At 34.5% G+C, this 23,160-nt stretch overlaps 1 long non-coding RNA gene across 1 annotated transcript; it reads right to left on the reverse strand.

Moving 5' to 3' along the window:
* Positions 1-1,021: 1,021 nt before the first annotated feature.
* Positions 1,022-3,315, reverse strand: LOC128205168 (uncharacterized). Its single transcript, XR_008256188.1, has 3 exons — positions 3,170-3,315; positions 1,826-2,038; positions 1,022-1,346 (listed from the first exon to the last, which is right to left on the reverse strand). It is a non-coding gene; the product is annotated as an uncharacterized LOC128205168 (long non-coding RNA).
* Positions 3,316-23,160: the final 19,845 nt, after the last annotated feature.

The raw sequence follows: 23,160 nt of genomic DNA on the forward strand, positions 1-23,160 counted from the left end.
TAAATCTGCATGGTGCTGAAGAAAAAAAAACTAATGTCTTAAATTTCAAACCTGCAGCATTAATTAGCGCCATGTTGTCAAGAATATCTGGACAATTGAATGAAATATGCAACGACCGAAATGACAGCTGGTTTTTCATTGACAAAAGATGCCTTTGAGGCAGTTTTAAGATTATGCTATTCAAAGTATGAGGGTAGTTGGTACCGTTTTCACTCATATTCAGATGACGGCTGATATTTGCTGATAAACATGTATCCTTAGCAGCAGGGAATAAGTAAATAACATAGTTTTAATGACCAATATTGGAGATGTGACCTTGACCTCCAAATCCAAAGGGGTCATCTGCTGGTCACCCCAAACCTAAATTTCAAGTTTGAAGGCCATGGGTGCAGACTTTGTCGAGTTGTCACACAGGCAAGCTTTTTGCGTTCAATGGTCTGTGACAAATCAATAGGGCTCACCTACTGATCAGGCCCAACCCCAAAGTCAAGTTGTTTAAGGGCCATGGGTGCAAGCTTTGTCCAGTCATTATTAGTACAACCTTTAAGCATTCAAGGTCACTGTGACCTTGACTTTTGACCCAATGACCCCTTAAATCAATAGGATCTTCTAATAGTCGGACTTAGCCTCCATGTTGAGTTTGGAGGCATAGGTGCAGGCATTGTCAACTTATCAGTCAGATGTATGGTTTGACACCTTCCTGTTCAAGGTCACTGTGACCTTTGACCATATTACCCCTAAAATCAAAAGGGGTCATCTACTGGTTAAACCAAACTTTCATGTCTAGTTTGACAATAGGTCTAGGAATTGTAGAGTTATCACCCGGAAAAGCTTTTGTCTACTGTCAGACAGACGGACGTAGCGGCCAACATGTGCAAAGCAACATACTCCTCTTCTTTGAAAGGGGCATAATAAATTGAAATTGATTAAATATTTTTGTTTATTATGTTAATTAACTTACACTACATACAACAAGTACCATTTTGATATTTTCGAATGCTCATTTGCGCATGTACATGGGTTTTGATCTGACTATGAACATGAAACTACATAGTGATGTTCCCTCCTATCAATTCTAAATTTAAATAACCATGAGAAAAAAAGAATGTTTTCACTGCACCATGAATAAATATGTCAAACAAAATAGATGTCAAGTTATTCAAGATTAATTTAACACTGTTCTTTTGATGATTTCCGTGCATTCCTGACTGCTGGTTTTTCCCATTTTCCCACACAGTTATTTCATATTGGCCTTACAAGGTCAGATCTTGAGTTGGGTCTTTATTGCTGGACACTATCTCTTTATCTCCACAGAAAACACACTGGTGCAAGTTTCACTGCAACAACTGCAAAAAAAGTTATATTATATTCTAACTGAACTCTGAATCAATATTCAATTATTTTTTATTGGATTTAGGAAATGTCTTTGTTTTAAAGGGTTCATATAAAATAATGCATTTTTTTCAATTTAATGCATTATCATGCAGGACTCTTTGACATTGATGGTTAAAACAAAGAAGGCATATGATTTGTGTACAGATTAAACATTATTAATTATAAATGTGTTCTTTAATTAATAGACAAGTGGCAACATTTTCCCCAGTTAAAAAAGCTTACATTTGTATATCTGCAGATTAATCATTTGCATTTCTTTTGCTTTGATCATTTAAGTCAAATGAGTTAGACATGATAATGCATTAAAATAAGAAATATTTTTTTGGGCATCAATCTATAGTGTGTGCCTTCAATCTAGAAATAAATTTCTTCTCAACAGATGCTAAATTATAAAAAAAATATATAAACCAAGATTTTGATTATGACATACCTGCATAGTTAGTGGTCTCCATAACTGCTCAGAAATGCTTCCTATGACAAACTAAGTGCTGGTGTATGGCTGGGTAATAATAGTGCTGCTCCAACCAATAGCGCAATTCTTCCTACAGGTGGACCAGCTCCTCAATATGGTTTCTGTCATGGCAGTGATAACAGTATGTAATAACATGCCCTTTTCTACTTTCCAGAGAATGAATCTTCCAATCTAAATTACAAATTTAAGAACAAATATATACATATGCACATGTAATGTTGTTAAAAACAAACCATTTAGATGCCACAAAACTATAAGATTTTAGGTGAAAATTGAGCCAAATCAAAACATTTAGTCATTTAAAGCTGCACTCTCACAGATTTACTGTTTTTACAACTTTTGTATTTTTTGTCTTGGAATGACCTATTTTTTGGCTAAAATATCTGCAAACCAGTGATATAAGACTACTGACAAAATATTAGATTGCAGACTTCCATATTTCAGGTCGAAAACAAAGGTTTTATGGCTTAAAGCGTTACTAACGGTTTAAGAAAAATGCATAAAACATTTTGAACTTAAATATAAACATTTTCTGACAAATTTATTGTCAGCAATCTTATATGAATGGTTAACATGCATTTTCACATAAATTGGCCCATTCCAAGACAAAAAATAAATAAAGTAGTCAAAACATTCAATCTGTAAGAGTGCTGCACTCTCAGTCACAGATTGAAGGTTTTGACAACTTCTTTTACTTTTTGGCTTGGAATAAGCTAATGAAAAGCAGTATGAAAACTGATGAAATAAGACTGCTGACAAAAGATAAGATCATGTTTTTTTTATATTTACATTTATAACTATTGGTTTTATAGTTAAAAGCATTACTAACGCTTTACTAATAATGAGATTTTTGGCGTCGAACATCATCTTTTGACCGTATTAAAATAAGAAAACAGCGTTCCAATATTTTCAGTTGTCTTTTTTGACTGAATTAATATAAGAAAGCAGGGATCTACTTTTTCCAGTTGTCTGTTATGTCCAGTGTTCAGAAATTCGCATAAAATAATTCATTACAAGACCAAGAAATAAAAAAGAGTTGGTAAAACAGACAATCTGTGAGAGTGCAGCTTAAACATATGGCTACACAACCAGTACATTCATCAGCTTTACTGATTCGAACCAGGCATATTTATATTGGTAGACTAGCATTTTACCATTCTGTGCTGGACAGTAAAGTTCTCATTTGAATTAGAATTCAAAATGTATATACCTTTGTTCTTTTTTTTAACAACTCTGCTTCAACTGAACTTCCTAAATGAATGAGAAGTTTCAAAAAAATAATTACAATATCTCAGTAAATACCTGCATTTATGTGTTTCTTGTGCAATCTGTCAGCTTTGGTAGGCTCAGGTTTCATTTTGTCCACCTCAATACTTGTAATCTTCTAGTCTGATGTACTGCCATCCAATTTTTAAGTCAGGTCAGGCAGCCATTTCAGCTATGTTCCAGTTGATTGTATCAGATGATGTTAACAATACTAGCCTTGTATCCAGGCACTTCTCAATCTGAAAGTTTACAAAAGAACATGGCCTGTAATATTTAATAAAAAAATAATTGTTAACTCCTGGATGATGGGTTCTGAAGTAAACCTTTGAGAAAAGATGCTACTTGTATGGTGCTTGAACCCACGACCATGTGAACATTTGCATGGAGATCTGTCAAACTGAGCTAACCGGGTAACATATTTTTAGGCAGCTCCCAGCTTGGCTCTACAATTGACAGGTGCATTATACATTATAGAGACAATAAATCAAACACTTGAAGCACTAGTCCAAATAATAGTAACTTAACTGATCTTTTTACAAATTTTGAAATGGCATATCCTTCACATACAATTTTTTTGTACCAAAAGTGGGTAGCTATTCCGATTGGGATTCCGGGTCAGATAATTATATATATCTAAAATATGAGTTATGTACGCAAAAAATAAAAGCTGACGAATTATTATGAGTTTGATGAGTGTTTTTCTTCATTTCATACTGTCGAAACATAATGATATAAACAGTTATACATGAAGATCACCTGCAAGGCTGCGGTGCATAGATTTACATAGATGTAAAATGGTTGTGTTTAAATGCATTAAATGCTTGTTTTGTGAAAAAAATCTTTGCACTTACATGGTAATAACTAAAATACGAATATAAATCTTTAATATCTATTTCAAACATATAATACTTATCAAACTACGATTTCAATATCTTTCAACCCCCACCCTGTTTTGCACAAACCCGATTAGACGTAAGGGATTTGAAGAATCCCATATAACACGTCTATTTTTTTAGACTATTGAAGCATAATTATATGTTCTTTTTTGGTGGTTGAGACGTTTCAGGTTAAACAATAATTAAAACTGCGAAATAATTTTAGTGAATAATCAACTCTGAATTGAAAGTAACATGAAGAAGTTGTAGTGAAGGATTTGCCATATATATATACATACATTTTTTTTTAATCGTAAAAAGAGTCCGTCAACGTACAAATATTTAGACTAAGAGATGTAGATCAGCTAGATGTACCTTCTAGTCCAAATAATTGTACGTTGACAGATTTATTTTTACGATTTTTGATACAGCAAATCTTTCACGTACAAATTGTTTTGTACGAAAAGTGGGTAGTTATTCCGATCGGGATTCCGGGTTAAAGCATATTGCATCTATAACATATCATAAAAACAAGAAATATTACCAGATAATGTTATTTTATATAAATTCCGTAACCAAAAAGTAATATCAAGCAAATAATTATGAGTTTGATGGTTTTTTCTTCATTTCATTCTGTCAAAACATAACAATATATACATGAAGGGCACCTGCAAGGCTGCAGTTCACAATTTTACAACAATCGGAACATTTCGGCCACCAATTGTAACAACTCGCCATCTTCGGTAAGCTTCGAGATAGTCAATCCCTGTTGGATACTGGCTGAGGTGTTCAGATTGTTTGGCCAAGGCCGAGTTGTTACGATTGTATTATCTCGAAGCTTGTCGGAGGTGGCCGAATTATTAGGATTGGGTCAAGTTGTTCCACTTGGCATAGTTGTTGTCTGTGTCAGTCAACTTTCATTTTAATGAAAAGGTAAATAATGTGTTTTAATGCATTAAATGCTTGTTTTTTGCAAAATAGCTTTGCACTTCCATGGTAAAATATGAATATAAATCTTTACTTTATTATCTATTTCAACCATAAAATACTTCACTTAATACAATTTCAATATTTTTCCAACACCCCCGCTTTTTGCACAAAACCGTTTAGACGTTAGGGATTGGAAGAATCCCGTATAACACGTCTATTATTACAGACAAATGTACATGTACCTTTGTGTCCGAAATTGATCACTTCCTGGCAGCTCATTTCTGGATTGTCTCCATCTAAAGTTAACATTTTTAGACGCATACATTGATGCCATTTTTGCTTCGATTGATGTTAAAGCAATAGCACTAAATACAGGTTGGTTATTTTGTAGAAGAACGTGTTCGAAGTAAAATTCAATTTCATTTCCGCATAATCGCCGCCATATTGTGTATGACTTTAAAAACTACACCCTATAGTCCAAAATAGCAATAGGCATAACGTTGACACACTGTGATAGGTATAATTCAAATAATTTACTCAAACAAATACATTAGTTCGATTGCTGCTGAAAAAAATCATTTGAAACATAAAAGCTATTTCACAAAATATTACATGACATGAACTCTTTAACCGCGTATGATTTATTTCTTAATAGCTTTCATTCATAAAATAAGTTTTTTGCCGGGGTTTGCCGGGTCAGTCTTGAATGCCGGGATATGTGTGACGTCACACGGGGTGCAAACATGTGGTGTAGCTTACTATTGGATGTAGGGTAAAATGACTTCGTATGTAAATGCTATACTTTCATTATTTTTCATTATTTTGTTAAATAAAACTCACCAAATTGCAACGGTACAACTATACTAAGAGTAACACGCAATGTTTGTCATAAAAAAGGCAATAACGCGTTTAATACACATAAGCAGGTACTTGACGCCCCACATTCACGTAAGTAGTTCTGTTGCTACGCAGGTGGTGTGTATTAATATATTCATGTTCAATATGTCGTGTCAGGCGACTAGTCGCGTTTCTGAAATACCGCTCTCTAAAGACTGTCGGATTGCAGCCGACAGTCTTAAGACCAGGAGAGGTCTAACAAAAATCATCATTCATTTAGTTTTAAACTTGAGATTTTAACAGTTTATACATCGATATAAAACGGAATAAATAACCTTTCTTTTGGCATAAAATGCACTAATGAAAAAAGATATTTGGCGTTGATACGGCGAGTTAAAAACGAGTTGTTAAATAAAAGTCGGCAATAGTTGACCGCTGTGTAGGTTTAAGAAACAGGAAAGGTGTTACAAAAATAGTCATTTATCTATAACTGTACATGAGAATTTTACAATTTATACACCAATACAAACCTGATTAAATTATCTTTCATTTGATGTGAAATGAACTTATTAAAACTATTTGGTGTTGATCCGGAGAGTTAAAAAACGAGTCGTTAAATGAAAGTCAGCAATATTTGACAGCCAGTGAAGGTTTTAAAAAACAGGAGATGTCTTACGAAAATCGTCATCAATTTTGAACATGAGATTTTACAATTCATACACCGATGTCAAGCTTATAATAGTACCTTTCATTTGATATAAAATGCGCTCAAGACAAAAACTATTTGAGGATGAAACGACATTTAAAATAAGTCCATGTGTATTACCCCTACCTTGAGCTTGGAAACATGCCTGAATGCATTAAAAGTTGTTGTTGTTGTTGTTGTTCAGTATGAAATAGAACGTAAACTTGTCTTTTAAACTGTGATGATAGAATAAACATAACACCTTAAGACGTAATTACGGTGTTTCATAAAAGTTGTTAAGAGCCATGCAAGAAAAAAAGACAGTCTAAGGGTAATTAGTATTCGAATCTTTTTAAAAAAATAGTCGGCACAAATCGGCTTAATGGCATGGCTTAATGGCATGGCTTCAAGGCTACATGGCAATTTAACATAATTACTCAAATTATAATAAATGAAACGTAAACAAACAAATACCATATTCCCATCACTTTAACAAAAATCAAACATCTTCATTTGTGAGAATGGCATATTCGAAAGAGGATTTTGTTAAATTTTCTCACTTGGATTTAGAAACTATACTTGGTGAGTTTACAGATTGTGGATATAACTTTTCAGATAGTGATTTTAAGGAAAATTATAAATCAAATAATCTCCGAAAACCTTGTGACAGTGACAAAAGTAATTCACGGAAACAAAATGTATGTGATGAATGTGGGAAAAGTTATGCGTCGGTGTCGGGAATTCGTGGGCACATTGAAAGGAAAACGTGGGAGCAGGGAATATTTTATTGTAAATGTCATACTCATTTGATTCACATGTACAATGTTATAACTAGCAATAGCAAATTCGACACTTATATACACACAACTATTTGATTGTTTAGTATTTCATTGCAGTTTCATTACAACGTTTGCGTATATTCCATATTCTCCATGACTCTCCCTCGTTCAGCACGTGCAAAATGTCTAGTTTAGTACAGTTTTGTTTTTTACGAATCCTTTTCAGTGTCGAATATAATTTACCTGTATAATTGACATTCTTGCTCGTATGTTACTAGCAGAATAATTTTGTACACGTAGTCGAAATATACTGAAGTTTCAGTTCCCAAGTGAACCAGGACTAAGTGAACCACTTGGTGAGACGAAGTGAAACATATATATGTTATATAAGGAATATTGTCTTAATGAAATATTATAAAAGAAACTAAGAGACTTATTCATAAAAGAGATAAACTCTATACAAAATTGAAAACAAATCGCACTGATTCAAACATTAGTAAAAAAACTCAAATCATTAAAGGCAACAATCAAAAGTAAAATAAAAACGTCTCATTTAACCTACATTGAAAACATCCTTGATATTGCTAATAATGAGCTGAAATGTTGAAAAACCAAGCAAGTTCTGCACCAAAAAGTTATACTCATTACTAAAATACTCTAAACAAGACTCTCAGTGTGTCATCGCTCAAAGATCCCGTTACAGATAGCTTGAAATCTGATAACACGGAAAAAGCAAACATTCTGAATAACCAATTTCAATCGGTATTTTCAAAAAACATCCCCTCTATCTCTAAAACAAGCTTGTTTGCAGAAATTGAGAACCCTTGCACCACAAAATTATTGCATTTACCCCCAGATGAGTGATATAACAATTCACAGAAATGGCATACTGAAACTTCTTGCCAATTTAAAACCCAACAAAGCTGCAGGGTCAGATCGTATAAGCCCTCTTGTCCTTAAAGAGTTGAAAAACGAGATTGCTGATATTATAACAGTCCTCTTTCAAAAGTCACTAACCACAAACTCTATCCCTGTTGCTTGGACGAAGGCAATTGTATGCCCACATTTTAAAAAGGGTGATTCCAGCAACCCAGCAAATTATCGACCTATCTCACTTACATGTATTTTATGTAAATCATTAGAACATAGTATTGCCTCAAATCTCTCTGCACATCTGACCGAACACAATATTCTCTATGACCTACAACATGGCTTTCGAGAAAAGCGCTCATGCGAAACTCAACTTATTGAGCTGACCGACGATCTTGTAAGAATCACTTCCTCTGATAATCAAACTGAATTCATTCTTTTGGACTTCAGCAAAGCTTTTGATAAGGTAAATCATCTCAAACTTCTATTCAAACTACAGGGTTATGGTGTTTGTCCACAAGTTCTCAAGTGGTCCGAGGCATTTCTCCTTCATAGAAGTCAGTCTTGGATGACGATCATTCTGAAGAAGTACCCGTAACATCTGGTGTACCTCAGGGCTCTGTACTGGGTCCCTTGTTTTTCTTGATTTACATAAATAACCTCCCTTCTAGTATCAAATCACAAGTTCGACTTTATTCAGATGATACTGCCGTTTACCTTACCATCAATTCTCCCTCTGACTGTGCTGTCCATCAAAATGATCTCAAACAACTAAAATTATGGGAAAATGATTGGGATATGGAGTTTAATCCCTCCAAGTGTCAAGTTTTGCACATAACAAAGAATAAGCATATCATCAGAAAACGATACATTCTCCATAGCCAGATCTTAGAGCCAGTCTCAAGTGCTAAATATCTTGGTGTTGACATATCAGCAGACCTCACCTGGAACACTCATATTTCGAGAATTACCACCAATGGAAATAATACGCTCAACTTCATTAAAAGAAATATAAAAACATAAACAGAAAATGTCAGGACTTTAGCTTACAAAACCCTTGTCCATCCACAGTTAGAATATGCAAGCACAATTTGGCACCCACACACAAAATCAAACACTAATAAAATTGAAATGGTTCAACGTCGGGCTATTCGTTGGGTTAAACATGACTTCTCTCCTCTCTCCAGTATTACAAACATGCAGGAAAGTCTTGGTTGGCGCTCACTTGAACAACGTAGACTAGATTCCCGACTTGTAATGTTTTACAACATATACCATCATCATGTTGTTATTACGTTGCCATCTTATATTCACACCAATAAGATTTACCAGACTAATGCACCCACTATGTTTCAGACAAATTCAAGTAAAAACAGACTATCACAAATTTTCATTCAATCCTTACTCGGTTGTACTTTGGAACAGTTTGCCAAATCATATTGTCACTATCCCCACCCCTGACACATTCAAGGTGGCTGTGGCAACCATTAAGCATTAGATAAGCGTGCAGTGTTTTTATCCTTTTACCAGTTCACCAATCACTTTTTATCATGTTACCTAAATTGTGTTTTATACCCTAGTTCTCATTTTTCTGATGTGATTTGCCTCATCAGTGTTTTATTTTTTTCACTAACAAGCCGGCGCGCACCGTTCATGTCAGTAACACTCGGAAGAGGAGTTGACATTAAACAGAGATAGATATATGATATATTATATTTCAGAGTTTATTTTCCTGGTTATAAATGATTTAATAGGTAATATGAATAAATTGTTAATCATATCAAAGTGTTTAATTATTAGAATTTTGTATTTTGATATAACAATATTTTGAAAAAAGAAAACAAAATACCTTTTTATTTAATCCTTATAATGAATATATTGTCAATACATCCTACTTGGTTGAATTTTATTCCATATACAAATGTATGTTCAAATAGTTCTCTGTTATTTACTCCTCAATTTTGTCCCAAAAACAAATAAGTCTGGGTGTAATTAATGGATAATTGTACTTTAATTTTAATTGGCCTTATTAATTGGTAATTACTGATTAAACAGCTCACTTACAGAAGCTTTTTTGCTACTGAGCTTGTTTCTGTAGCTTTTCGCATAAATATGACTCGAACATTCTTGAATTAGTATGAAAGCCTGTATATAAGTTGGCCATTTTATTAGTACATCAGTCAATATAGGCACACACCAGCCATGTCAGCTGAATACCCATGCATCGCAGGCAAAATCAATGTTTCAGGCAGAAGTCACGCTATACAGTGTGATGTTTGCGAAAGATGGCAACATCGCAAGTGCAATACTGGTGTCTCACATGCCCAGTATCGCAAATTGCAGAAGCTGGAAATACTTATAGAGTGGTCCTGTGAAGACTGCAAGATGACTGAGATGGACACTATTGTTGCTGCAGTTGTCGGCAGCTTAAGCACCATCTCCGACATAGCCGCCTACAACAAGGATACCATCATTGATGTTCCGGACGCCGCTACTGTCAACAAAAGCCACCACCAAGTCATCATGCCGCCCTACCATCCATCGCAGACAGCCTGATAGAAATTGAGACGGCTAGAATACCAGACACTTCCTTCAACGTTGGGGGGGGGGAGAAAGATACCAATCCAGCGCCCCCTTCGCGTGGAAGATGAAGAACTGGACGATCGTCCCCCTGGTTGAGATGTTGTTCTTGATGAGCCGTTGTCATACACTGTCACCAGAGCAGCTGAACGTTGAGTGGTTCATGCTGGTCTATGAAGCAGCTGCGTGGCAGGCCATCCGTGAGGTATTCCAGCGAGCGATCATCAGAGGATGCGTGCTTCACTGGACCTAGCGCATTTACCGTATGGTAGTGCGTCTGGGTCTCAGTACCACGTGCACCAGCGGGGGCGATACCCTCAGCTTCGTCAGGAAGCTACTGGCCTTCCCCTTCCTACCAACATGCGAGATGCCTTCGATGGTTTGAAGGCACTCGCCGCATATGCTGATAATGATGGGATAGACAGTCTGGTACGGTACGTGGAGCGCACGTGGGTCGGGGGAAGTGTGTGGAAACCTGAGAAATTGTCGGTCTTCAGAGAAACCATACGCACAAAAAACGACGTCGAGGGTTGGAACCGAGGACTGAACAGCAGAGCCAACGGTTGCAGCCTACCATTCTACGTTCTGGTTCCACTCCTGAGGACCGAAGCGGAGGACGTCAACGTCACAATCAGACTGGTGTCAGACAACCTTGTCACCAGAAACCAGAGACAGAAGTACAAGAACATACATAAGCGCCTCTTCGACATGCGGGACAAATATGAAGAAGACAACCTCACAACATCTCAACTTCTGAGGGAAGCCAGTCACCTGATTGGTATTGGTATCAGCATCAATCGAGAACCGCAGCGAGGACGATGAGTAGTGTGACAATAAGTTGACTATTTGTGTGGACGAACTGTGTATTGTGCTGTGTTAGAACAATATGTATTCTAGTATGTTCAGTTATACGTAATGTTTTGTAAAACTATTCTTAGCATTTTTATATTGTGCATTTTATTATGTTCTATTCCCATATAACATGTTGTGTGTTTGCATTATGAATTATGTATATATTCATTCCATGTACCATGTTCACGTGGTGATATGTATTGAATTTCATGTATGTTTCTATATTTTCACATGTTGTGTATTGCATTTTGAATTATGTATTACCATTTTTTATGCCCATATCATTACATGTTGTGTATTGCATTGTGTAGTATGTATTTGTGAAGTGGTTCTATTCGTCCTGCACCCACAGACAATACACAACGTGGGATTATGCTAATTTTTGGTCAAAAGTACAACACAAATGCGTAGTAAGGGCATCATTCTCATAAATCACCTATTGGTAGTTGTATAAACACATTGACATGATATATAAAATATGTATGTATATGCAGACCATATACATTGTACACGTATGAATAAAATGTGGCTATTTCATTTAAACATATAACCCCCAGAGGGAGGGCACTTCTCAATCATTCCACCCCCATACAGAGGAAAATTTACCATTTTGTGTTCCAAATTTGCAAAAAGACGACTACCCATGTACTATGAAAATAACTGCCCCCGGAGTTTATATGTTTTACAGGAATAGCGCTTACATAATGTGTTTTATTTAAATCTTGATATCACCTACTTTTGCTATATCTTAAAGCTGCACTCTCACAAAATGAACGTTTGACAACTTTTTTTTTATTTTGTTTGGAACGAGCCAATTAATGCAAGACTACTAACAAAAAGTTAGATTGCAGTTTGTTATATTTAAATTCAGAGAGTGATGTTTTATCAAATTTTCTTAAACCGTTAGTAAAGGTTTTTGCAATAAAACAATATTGGAATGGAAATATGAAATCTGTGATCTGAATTTTTGTCAGCAGTCTTTTATCACTGATTTGCTGATATTTACGCAAACAATTGCTCAATCAAGACAAAAAACTAAAAAAAATGTAAAAACAGTAAATCTGTGAGAGTGCAGCTTTATGATAAAATTGTGTTGGTGGAATAGAAATTAAACATAATATTCTTCATAATATTTAACACAACCTAATTGATTTACATGATATTTTTATCATATAAACAGATCATTGTTTTAAAGCACGAATAATCAATTTGGTACAATGTATTGATTATGAATCGTTTGCAACATAAGGGAATTTAGAACATACGCTGTGCTATCAATACTAGAAAAATGGTGATTTTGCTAAATCAATTATGGGGTTGGAACTGTTTGACTGCTGATACAATTGCTAAAATATTAATTATAGGATGTTTTTAATACTGAAATGTGAGATGTAACTGACACAAACATTACCGATCTTTATGGTAAGTTAACCTGGATGAATGAAAAAGTATCATAGAGATTCTGTTAAAAAAGCACAATATTTGCAATGATTCAGTACAGTAAACATATAATCCATCTATACTTTTATTTTATTCATTTACTGTTGACATGTCTGACAGTGATTTTCTGGTGCAATTACCTATCTTCTAAAGCCTGTTCCTCATTGCTAAAATGTCAGATTTTCCCCAAAATTGATATTATTTTTCCAATTTTATCAATGCAATTATGTTGTAGATAATAAAGCAATGAATTTCTTGAGAATAAGACAAACAAAATCTTGACAAGACAACACTGCAACACATGTATGCACAAAAAGGTGAAAACATGTATATTTACCATTATATTTGCTATTGTGTCCGATTTTATATTTTTTTAAATCTGAACGTTTTGCAGTTTGTAAAATCATTTCCAAAAAAACAAACCTTCATGCATACAAAAATCTTGTACAGCTAAAATTATTTCTTTAATGTTTTCTGGAGGTAAATAGAGATAGATCAGTGAAATAAAACACATGAACATGACAAATAATTAGGATAAGGATGAACACATGGAACCTGCTTTCATGTTTCTAGATGTAATGCTAAATATTCTACCAACAAAGGCAATATTGTGCACTGTGCACCAGATGATCAATTTGCAAGAAAAAAAGCAAATTGTCGAAAACTGACATAAACTTGGTATTAATGTGTACAATGCATTGAATCTTACTAACTGACGTACCACATAGTTTACCATTTATTTCAGTTTTGCAGTAATTTCGTTTTTTACCATTTAAAAGATTACTAGGTATCTTTACCTAGTAGAATTCATTCATTATGCGTGATTGGCTAGTCGATGTCATCACGTGATATTACCAAGTTAATTATGTCACCCGATTAGAGTAAGCCGTCGTAGCTCGGAAGTTACGATGCTGGACTGCAATTTTGGCGACACGGGTTCAAACCCAGTCTCCTACATATTTGTTTTTACATTTCGATACTTCTTTTTACAATTATGATTTCAAAGAGTAACACATTCTATTAAATAATTGTCCTGAGAATCGATGCAGAAAAAAAACTTTCTTGGTGCCAATCTAGTGTACAGTCCCTTTAAAGGCTTTAATTGTTCAAAAGAAAAACTCTTATATTATTTAAGAAGTTGGTGTTGCCGTTTATTAACATGCATATTTCATTCAGTCTTCAACTATCGCCAATCTCCAAAGGCAGCAACCCCACAAACACCTCTAACGTATAAAAGTTCAATGAGGTGTTTGAAGACACATTCATCAAGACATTACAGAAAGTGGCTGACAGTAAATACAGGAAACACATACAAGACTGGCTAAACTGCACACAGACACGTCCGAACGAGAAGCTATATCAACTCTAATTTAAAATGAGAATGATTCAGAGATAACATTCGTGAGAAAATTTGCCAATTGGACAAATGCAGTCAGCCGTGGTGGACTGAAAGTTCCGAGTGATATTTTTTTTTTTTTTATTTATTCGTGAATGTGAGGTGTGCGTGATAAAGAACACTGGTGAAAAAGAACCGAGTAAAGCAAGTTTTGTGGCGCTAAGGGAAGTCTTGCTTGATGACCCAATGGTGAAGCATTATTCGTAAAAAAACTTCTGAAAGGAAGGCTCGCCTCACATATAATTGAATGATGTATTGTAGTGTTTATAATCATGGCTTCTGGAGGCTTACAAAAAATCTTACTGTAGTGTTATATAAAAATGTATGTTCTAAATAATTGTACATGTGTGTTTTGTTTGAACCAATACCTGTTTTTAACTTGTATTTGCATGTTATTTGTTCACCTAAACATAGTACCTTTCCTTGAAAGTCCTTCATTTGACCAAGGTATGAAATAAGTATGATACAAACATATATTTAAAGTCTCTTTGTGTATAAATGTGCTTATTAATGGTAGACTAAACATTTTATAAACATATTTGTGTTTAATTCTATTGCTGTTTGATTTATCCATATTTTCTTCGTTCTGAAAAAAACACAACCAGTAATTTTCAGAAACAGATACAAATGTACGTCATTATCTCTGCTTAGCGTGTCCATGTGTTCCTTTTTTATGAAAAAAAACGAAATTAAATGTTTTCCTCTAGTTTAAAAATGGTAAATTATTAAATTGTAACCAAAATAAAAATGTAAAAATAATCGACTTGTGAGTGGTACAGTTAATAGGGCTCCTCGTAAATATTTAACATGTCCAGTCATGAAAAGAGATATATTACAACAAATATGATATTCAGTGAAGTTAACTGTTGAGCCAATTAGCTATTCACCCAGTTAGTTTAGTTGACTTGTGCAGACTTACAGTTCGGCCCCTTTATGCATTATTCTGAGGTAGTGCAAGCCGGCGTCGAGAATTTCCCCGAAATGGAGCTCTAGCTTGCCCATCTACAATTCTTATTTTCACCATAGAGCTGGTATTGTGACCAAGACTGGCACGGTGTATTCCAAAGTGTTGCTCAATGGCGTCTTGATTAAACCTTTCGGTCATGACAAATGGCATTCCATTGTTCAAGCAATACTCTACACAAGCCACTGCAGATATAGCTGTCAACTCAGGCCCATCTAATGTTTGGTAACTCAGCAGCATTTTATTAACTTGTGCTTTCGAAAAATATTTTCGACACTAACGCCACTCTTTAAAAATCAAGGAAATCATGTGTGAGATATTGTAGCCGATCATCCACTAAGGAGGTAAATACCTTCATATTGTCAGTCCGTTGTTTTCATTCTTACATTCAGACATTTAAAATAGGTGTTCATATGTCTAATACATTTAACAGTCTCACTAACGTGGTCACCACAATATTGTTCTAAGGCATGGGAAACTGTTGCTGATAAAACCTGAGTGGCATGTTTTAATTTCATGGCACCAGGTGCAGATATATTGATGTGCTCCTTAGACAATTTGGGACAAAGTCGGAACACTCCAGTGCAATGGTCATCATACAAATTAACAATTTGCATTCGTGATATGTCACATCAAATTTTCCACAGCTTCCTTATGGTTTTGTGGGAGTAGGAATTACTGAAGCAATTCCTAATTGTCTTAATCAGGTGGAGATGACCACTAATGAAGTATATCTGTTTTGAAACGGTAGCAAACATGTTTTCAGCTTGGTATATGGCCCCAACACTGGTTTTATGCAAACGAATGAACCTCCTTTTTTGAGATGCTCCATCACTTGTACTAAACAAACATTCCAAACCAACATCAACTTCCAAATTTCAAATGCTAGCCACATTATGCAATACAGCTGATCAGATGTAACACCATGTGTTGCGAAATGAGCTAAAGGAAATTTTATTTTCGTAGATATGCCCCTAACCATAAGCACCAGCTCCCACACAGCTTTCTGATGTTTTGTCTAAGGACAGAATGGCATTATTCGCTGCACCGAGGTCTAAAATAAGACCCGTGAATATAAAGTGTATTGGAAACAGTGTGCTATGTGTTGAGCGGTATAGAATAAAAATATTAACCTAATAGGGCATGATGATTTAGGAACTGGGCAGGCTCATCACAAGCTAATGAGTCCGACATAATTGTAGAGGGCATTTAACTGCCAAAAAGGTTTCTGTTATATGAAAAGATCAAAGCTGGAGATAGTTATGTGTAGTTGAAGGTTTTTGAATGTGTCCCGTTTCGGGGATCAAATATGGAGTGTGCAAGAGCAATATTGCTCAAGAAAAAAACTTTTTGTAAATGGAAAGGCAAACTGGATGCAAAATATATTGTAAGACTTACAACTCTAAGACAGAATTATAAGATTCGCTTTGTCGGAATTTTCCTTTCACAGTTGTTTATAGACCTTTAATATACATGTTAATCATATATACTGTTTCGCAGTCTGGTAATTTCCCCATATACTGGAAAATAAATATACAGAACCTTGATCAGCATTGGTATTTTCATATCCCTCTGTCACAAATCTCCCCGATAAGGATTTCCAGACTGTCCTTTATCAAAGACCCGGTGAAGCGGGATCGTTGTAGGCCCTGTCCGCCAAAACGAGCGGCAAGACGCCCACCAAGCTCCGCGCGGCACACACCACATTAGGTGCGGTTTATCCCCAATCCAATTTCTCCACCCTGCTCGGCCCTTTACAGAAGGCTCAAGAGCATCATCTGAGCATCTATCCCCGATTTTATAATTACGTATATTCAAAATATCTTCTTTGCTTAATTTTTAAAAGAATATGTAAATATTCGAGTCGCTGAAATCAGCTGTTCCTGTGTAATTCCCCGTTGGATTCGTCTCGGAAGTATTTATTGTAAAATATGATGTGTGTTCATTTTGTAATAGTACACTTTAATTATTTTTAATCTATATAAAGAGTAACCTATATTCAGTATTTCTGTCATCATTTTATGTGGTTCCTAGCTTTACCTGTCCATTAGTATTAGTTTCGTGTTTGCTCATGTTATAATGTCCCTTACATGTTCTTATGAAATTATAAGAAGATGCAAAATATATATTTGTTAATAACTTATTATTTTATATTCATTATAAGTATATTGTTTTGACCATGTTCACTTTTATGTATTTATAACACCTTATAAATATGCAATCTGAGAGTTGAGCCAGTGAAGGGTCCAGAACCCTTGTAAACACCAATTCTCTCCACAACGGACCAAAGAGATAGCTATCACATTGGTTCATTTGACTAATGTTACATATGATAAGGGAGGTTGCAGAGAAAAAAATGTAAAGGGTTATTATTTTAGTTGTCCCTTTTCCTAAAGACGAAAACACATACAGATTTCGCAAACGTCCGAACCTTAAGTCCGAAGAGCCCGGTAACAATTTCAATTTTAATCTGTATAAATATTGAATATTTGGATTGGACCTTCATAAGTTCAATTTTCTTTTTCATCATTGGAGAGATTTTTGCTGTGTTTATTGCGCACTACTGTTTGTATATTCCCAGTGTAAAAAATAGGACGTGTCGTTACTTTCATTTTTGTTTGCACAGTTTTGTCATCGTATTGATTTATATTTTCATTAAGATGGTTCGGTTGGGGTTAAATCATTCAATTTTATAGTGTTCATTACCAATTCAAATACCATTTTAGTTGGCACCGTCTTCACGGTGTCGAAGTGTCATTTATTTTTCCTTCCATTTTTCGTGACGTACGTTCTACTTTCGTTTTTGAGTATTTTCAGAAGAGCGCAAATAAAAAAAAAAATTTCGATCCGTCAGTTTAAATCTTTTCCAATTTTCTCAATATTTTCTCAAGTTTATAGGGTGGTGAGGTATTCAAAACGAACCATAAGAACACAAAAATATCACAATATGGCTAAATATATATATATATATATATATATATATATATATATATATATATATATATATATATATATATATTTAGCCATATTGTGATATTTTTGTGTTCTTATGGTTCGTTTTGAATACCTCACCACCAGGGTTTGTTTACAATAATGTATACATGCACATTTATTGATAATTATGGTTTGACAAAATTATTCATTTAAAATATTATGCTTTATTGTGTCATTTACATATTGCTAGATATTTAGTTAGTTTGGTCTGTATCAGAGAGTTTAAAAGTTTTAAGTTATTGATAGTGTTGTTTGAAATTTTGCTTTTTGCTAGTGTTAAAGCATTTATTAGTGATACGATCATACTCCTACACGTATCTTTAGTTTTGACAAAATATTGTGAAGTATTTTTACATTATTTTATCGCATCGTTTCTTGTTCCTACCGTTCCTTTTGTATATAAAATTCTGCACTTATATTTCAATATATTGCGTTATTATTTTAAACTGCTTCTATCTGACGTCCCTTGTGCTACAAATTTACACATGTAAATTTCTCAAAAAACCTGGGCAGTGTTGTATCGTAGCTAAACAGGTTTCAGGTGTTCCCGCCACTCATTGTTACGACCTTTATAAGAGTCATTTGTTAATTTAATATATAAAGTTAATAAAATAACCATAAACCAGTTTATTATCTGATATTAAAATTATACACGTTTTTAAAGTTCTGAAAAGATCTGAAGAAATATTGTCGATCTTACTTTGCTAACGAGTGATGCATAATTCGGCTAACTTTGCATCTGAGTTACCATCTACTTCGATTTGTTTGTCTTATCACAACCGAAGAGGAAAAAGATTACTCAAAACAAATCGACAAACATATACGGCTATAAATAAAAGTGTTGTACGATTGCACAAGACACCTATCGGATACTAACGCATACCAAATCAGTCCGCTACTGTTTAGGCATCTTATCTAGTAGGTCCTAGAACATTCAGCCCCTGGTGGTTACGACCTATCTTTGCCGATTCGTTGCCTTGGGTTATTTCGACGGCATCAGTCACAAATTTATGAAATTTGTTTATGTGCTTCTTCCCTACTAGTTTCCTTGGTTACAGCTCAGACTAAAGTGTCTTTGAACAATGAAAAAATGTCTATGCATTTCTGAAAAGCAAAATACCCCACTACCAACTGATGCTAAACTGGGTTAGAAACATTGAATGAATAGGTTTATGCTATAAACAATTTTGCAACGAAATGCAACGGTAAATGTTGCAATGCATTTACCGCCCGATTAGGTAATGCACTGGTGCATGTTGCACCACACTGTTGCATGTTGCAACAGATTTAGAACAATGATTTACAGAAAACCGTTTCTAGATATGACATAATTTCATGAACTTGAAAAAGTTATTTCAGTTCAATCGTCGCCATTGTTTTTATATTTATATACATGCGATAGATAATGTCTGCAGAAAAATATTGCAATTGTTCGCCCTTCGCGTGCTTCGGGTTTTATGAAAACTGACAAAATTGTACTTCTTTCGCTCGCTCCCTCCATTTTTTTATATATGGAGAACGTGATCTAAATCCCCTAATTAGATAGGTAAAGTCAATGCATATAAATTGAATGTTCTCGCCGTTAGCTTCATTATTGGTACCTACACGAATGAAAATAAAGCTTAATTTTAGCAAACTTATTCTAACGATTTGTCGTGCCAGCCTTGAACAAATTGTTCCGGGAAATGGATATACGTCTACTCCCTTAATCAGCGACAAATATTTGATAATGGAATCTTCAACATTAATGTCCCTACTCACTTATGAAAATTAAATACAAGAACATATCTAATGATATAAATGAAATTATAGATTCAAACATATAAAAGCAGCACATTTTTATTGACTAAGTCATATCTAGATCTCACAAGTCGATCTCACAAGTTTCAGTGTTTGAAATATAACTTTTTCTTTTCTTCATAAATAATGAAGATATGAATGCATCTGACCGTCAGTCCCCCGTAAGTTGAATAATAGTTGAATAATATCGGCCGGCAGTCCTAAACGAAAGGCTTGAGTAGCCAAACGTCGTGTAAATGAAGAAGAAACGTTTTCCGCATTCAACCAATTAACTTATTCTTGTTTTTAAATACACTTGAAAATTGACGATAAAATACTGGTTTCCCAGACAGCCAAAAAGCATATCATGCATATCAGGCATTTCTTGCGATTAGAATAAAGACAAATAATAATAAACACCAAAAGACCACATCACCTGGCTCTGACACATTAATCACATCAATTAAAAAAAATGACTCGTATGCTTCGCTCTCTTAACCATATGTATGTTACCTCTTGTTAAACCATTTCAATGACAATTTCAAAATAAAACTATTAACATGGTCTATGTTAGCACTTAACAAATTATGCATGGTCTTATTCTCACTTATGTAATTTCTGATGGATTCAACTGACTTAATCGTGGGACTCATTAATTTAGAGTATACTTGTGATGTTTGTGTGGAATCTAGTAAAATCTAGTAAAATTAAACAATTCAATTCAATTCAATTCAATATTTTATTGCCTCCAATAATGAAGATAGGAAAATACATATGTAATACTCGAAACACATACAAAGGGATTTGGTGAATAAACATGCATATATATATATATATATATATATATATATATATATATATATATATATATATATATATGATGAATTTAAATTATTATCAAATGGATAAATATGAACGAAATAATAAATATAAGCAAATATACAAGGTGATCAATATGTTAAATACCCTAGCGAAACGAAACAGAAGGTATTTGAATGAACACAGAAAAATCAAGTTAACAATAGAAATGGTTTTTCCCGCACTTTTTAAAATCAGGCCAAAAAAGACAAAAACCCACCGAAAATGTTGGTTCAAAGATCAACAAATTCCGTGAGCTTGCATTTTTCTTTTTTTCTTTTTTTACTTAAATTCATGTAAGATAATAAATTTAACAACTGTTTATTTACAAATGTTTCCTAAAACAGTGCCAAGTACAATCTTATTCTTCAGCATCATACAATCGTCTACGAGTTATAGCAATATTTAAAGCATTTTCACTTTCAATAGAGTCAAATCCAGATACATTAAAAGAATGCATTCTATAAGGTTTATTGTCATAATACATATCAATGAGTACATTATACAAAGAAATTTGACATTCAATATATTCATGATCAATTCTGTGCACATTTTAAATCTCTCCGGCCGGGAGATTTAATACATTCATGGTTTCTTTACCAGGATTTACAGTTGTGACAATATTATAATTAACATTATTATCATCCAAAGCATCCATCAGAACATTAAAATCAGTACTATTGTCCATGTCATATAAAGAGTACTCTGTAGCGTCCGTATCAGGAGGGTTGGAAGTTTTGTAGTCATCGATGACATCAGCAGCAAAATCAGAATACTCATAATCCCCCGGATCCAAGTAATGTATTCCATTATTCGCAATAGCCATATTAAAGATGATCGCTCAACGATTCCTAAATGGTGCCCAGTTGCTTCAACAGGAATCGGTTTAGCGCTTCTTTGTTGCTGTAGTCGTTGTTGCTCTGGTGGAGAACCTTAAGATCCTCCGCCGTCTTGTAGTTGTTTACTTTCCTGAACATTTTAATTTTCTTTTCAATTTGGATTTTCTTAAAGTTCGTCTTGTTCTCAAAAATCTTATCGAGTGCTTCTTTAGGTTTTCGCGGATCCATTGGTGAAGGTGGTGTATAACAACAAGTCATCTGACCAATTACCGCCTTGAGATGTGGTTTCCATTTCGTCATCTGACGCTTTTTCGGCGTCACGTCAATGTAATATTTGAAATGCAATCACAGTATACTTTTACAACAAGATGTTCTCCATAGTGTGTGTATATATTCAATTTGTTTATTTTTGATTGTTTGAGTATGTTACATTTAAATCACCATAAAGAACCAGCTATGTAAAATGCGTGTTTTAAGTGATTGTGTGGGTCAAACTTGCCGAAAGAGAAATGCAAGTAATTAAAAATGCTCAAATGGTAATTTTGTATTCAGTGTTATTTCAGGAATCTTTTTTTACAAGTAATAAAAGCTAAATGTACATGCTAATATTTAAAGCATTCACAGGATTCAATGCAAATATAAATTTGCTATGACCTGTTGACCACAAACAGTGCATTATGATAAAAACTCAAAACAAAAATATTATTAACATGATGTGATACCCAATGAGTTAATAATTAACACAGTTTATACATTTTAACTTCTTTCAGTGCTGGTGTGCTGAACAATTAAACCGCCAAACACAGTGTAGTTACAAAATTGTCCAACAGTTAACAATTCAAATTATACATTATTGATATCTTAATGTTTTCCTCTGTTTTTAATTTCAAGCTTAACGTCTTGTTATGGACTTGGACATACCAAGAAAATGCACCAAGCAACAAAGTAACAAGTTCTGCCCTTGGAGCTTGCTGGTTCATGTGCTGCAATGACAGCATAGTGAAAAATTTAACACTGGGATGTCCATCAGTTTCTTAATGTGACAGGTACCTGACCCACCAGTCAATATTGACGCCAGAAGGTTTTCCACTGGCCTGCAACTTTGAATGGTCTGCCTTTAAGCTGCATCTCCCTTTCCAGCTTTGAATTGCATAGTACAATATTTTGGCTAAAATTCCCCGGAATGTGTTCTGTCAAATCCAGGCTTTCCATATTCGGTGTGTTAGGCCAATCTCTGTATCGAAGAAGGACTGTTCCATTATCACCCTTCACAACAGAATGATGAGGTGTTGAGATTCCCTCAATCAGACCTCTGCAATATGCAACCTGACTCTTGTAGTCATAAATGT

Source organism: Mya arenaria, chromosome 10 (assembly GCF_026914265.1).
Source record: "Mya arenaria isolate MELC-2E11 chromosome 10, ASM2691426v1".
NCBI lineage: Eukaryota > Metazoa > Mollusca > Bivalvia > Myida > Myidae > Mya > Mya arenaria.